The 2,849-nt window shown below is 38.4% G+C and overlaps 1 long non-coding RNA gene across 5 annotated transcripts; it reads left to right on the forward strand.

The window, feature by feature from the left end:
* Window positions 1-1,137: 1,137 nt before the first annotated feature.
* Window positions 1,138-2,371, forward strand: LOC136267054 (uncharacterized). 5 transcript variants are annotated; one of them, XR_010706464.1, is made up of 8 exons: window positions 1,138-1,233; window positions 1,283-1,339; window positions 1,395-1,579; window positions 1,619-1,770; window positions 1,821-1,913; window positions 1,965-2,052; window positions 2,106-2,174; window positions 2,226-2,371. It is a non-coding gene; the product is annotated as an uncharacterized lncRNA (long non-coding RNA). The 5 variants fall into 5 exon arrangements; XR_010706463.1 differs by having other exon boundaries at window positions 1,630-1,770; XR_010706465.1 differs by having other exon boundaries at window positions 1,149-1,233; window positions 1,283-1,343; window positions 1,630-1,770.
* The last annotated feature ends 478 nt before the right edge of the window (window positions 2,372-2,849 follow it).

The raw sequence follows: 2,849 nt of genomic DNA on the forward strand, positions 1-2,849 counted from the left end.
TGAACTGGTTGCCATGGCATCTAGGAATGCAGTATCAAGGGACAGTTCTTCAACAGGAGGTAGTTTCTCACTGGGTGTGGTATCTACAGATAATTCATCAGTGGGTGAAGTGTCGACTGAAAATGCTTGTTTCTTAGTCTTGGAAAAACAAAGTGAGCTGTAATGCCCTCTTCTGTTACATCTGTGGCATGTGGCACTGGTAGCTGGACACTTAACACCTTCTGGATGTCTACTATGACCACACCTACTGCATGCTTGTGCAGATTGTTGTCTGTCTGGCAACATGCCTCCTCTGAGTTGCTGTGGGTGGGGTGTGGTTTTTCCACCAATGGCTCTCTTGTTGGAATACTTGGATACAGCATCCACTACTACAGGATCTTGCATAGTCCCTTCACCTTTTAACTGACGTTGCTGATCTTGTACAGCTTCGTTCAAACGTACTTCCTTCTTAGCTTTGTCGAGCGTTAGTTCCGGGTCGAGCTGAAGGCGTTTGGAAATGGCTTCATCTCTTATTCCAACAACAATTCTGTCACGGAGCATCTCTTCTGTTAAGTTTCCGTACTCACAAGTCTCTACTAAGGCATAAAGCTCGGAGATGTACTGCTCCACCGTTTCACCAGGTAATTGGTTGCGACGATTAAATTTGGCTCTTTCAAAAATTACGTTCCTTCTAACTTTGAAGAACCCGTCAAGTTTGGCCAGGACAGTGTCATATTTCTTTCGTTCTTTACTAGTAATTCGCGTGGAAGTTAGAACGTTGTCGGCATTTTCTCCCATCGTATACAACAGTGTGCTCACTTGTCGAGTTTCAGATTCTCCCGATAAACCAGACGCTTCTCTAAACTGTTCGAATCTTCTTTTCCATTTGGACCAGCTGTCTGGATTATTGAAGTCGAAAGGTTCCGGCGTTTTCAACTGAATGCCAGCCATCCCACTTCTGACACCATGTGGCGGTTGCTGCGGTGCGTTCACTAACAAGTCAAACAATTATTAATAATTCTGTTAATCAATACAACAATCACCAGCACACTCAAGATTACAAACTCATGATAATTACAATCACGCGACTCTACTCTACATTACATCACTCTAAGAAGTCTGTTCATTACGTAATACCACAGTTTCCTTCAATGGCAGCTGCTTCCTTTAAAGAATCTGGTAGCAACCATATGTGGACAGTTTTGTTCTTTTTTCACGTAGTTGTCCAACGTCATCTTCTAATTACTTACAGCTGTAAGTGCATTAAGCCTGATTGGGTTTTTATTCATTTTCTTTTCAATAGGGTAGGAATTACAGACTTGGTCTCAGTTCTAGGAGATTCTTCTTATTGCTAACATCTGTAAGTAAGTACACTGAGAGTGTCCAGTATACAATTTATATTTACCTTCGTTTAGGTTTGTGGAAACTGGTCTCATTTCTTCTGGGAACCGGTCTCATTTCTTCATGTTTTTCACTACTTTTTATCAACAGCTGATGGCTGCTACCTTGTCTGGCACTGTAAATGAGTTGAGTGCTTTCAAGAACCTGTTCCGTCTTGTTTGTCCTTATTTCACTGACCATGCTCGTATTGCTAACAAAAGTAAGTTCACTGAGAGTATGCAAATTATATTATATTTAGTCTTGTTTCAGTTGTACTTAGTGATTACAAGATTCTTGGACTTGGTTATCAGTGTATCAGATGCTTCTTGTGAGCTTACGTAACACGTTATCCCAACAATGTCACATACTAAGTGGCTGTTTTATGTCTGGTTAGACTCACTGATAACACCTGTAAGTACACCAAATAATCCAGAATATGAATTATGTTTGCCTCCACTTAGGGTTGTGAGACCTGGTCTTATCAGACTTGTCTTAGTTGTACATGGATTGTCGGTCTCAGACTCGGTTTCAGTTTTAAAAGCTTGTTACAAACTGTAAGTACAATGATTGTTCAGTATACGCATTATATTTACCATCTTTAATAGAGTTGTGGGACCTAGCCGCCGTTCTACATGGTAATACTAGGTTTCCAGACAAGGTCTCAGTTTTATGAGATTCTTATTGTTACAGACTGTAAGTCCAATGATTGTCCAGAATACACATTATATTTACCGTCTTTGTATTAGAGCTGTGGGACAGTTCTACCAGACAACTAACAGATTGTCACAGAGTTCTACATAGTGATGATAATACAGGTAATTTGTAATGGAACTTGTGAATTGTATTTACTGTCTTACCTACTGCAGTTGGATAAAGACTGATAAATGACGAAATTGATTTGATACTGTCATGGCCAAGGAGACATTGATTTACTAGCTGTACCTATTGTGGTTTTAACATATTTACAGAATTAAATTCATTACAAATATAATTATAGAAATTATTTAATTAAGGTTATGGAAAGTAAAAAAGTACAGTAGTATAGTAGCCAATATATGGTTGAAATAGGCTTAGTATAGTCTGATAATACACTGCACTATACTAGTGATTTAATCTCTAATATATGACTGTCTTAAATGTATTCAATAAGCTTGTTATAGTAAAGTCCTAATCTATTAATATACGCTGCACTATTTCATTCCAATACCAACATAATAAGACTGTTATAGACCTTATTATTCTGAGCTTTTTTCACAGTGTCCTTTTTCTGCTACAGAGAGAAAGCAGATGATGCTTAGCGAGATCACACAAAATGGAATACGAATGACTGGTACGTATGAATTATAGGCTTCTGACCTTTATATTCATGCTTGTTTCCACTTTCCATAGTGTCTTCTTTTCTTGAACTGATACCAATGCTTTTCCAAATTCCTGGTGTAACCTGTTGTTTGACTGAAAAACTCAGTCAAGATGCTTTGGAAAAGTTTTTC

The sequence above is a fragment of the Dysidea avara genome, chromosome 9 (genome assembly GCF_963678975.1).
Source record: "Dysidea avara chromosome 9, odDysAvar1.4, whole genome shotgun sequence".
In the NCBI taxonomy this organism is placed as follows: Eukaryota; Metazoa; Porifera; class Demospongiae; order Dictyoceratida; family Dysideidae; genus Dysidea; species Dysidea avara.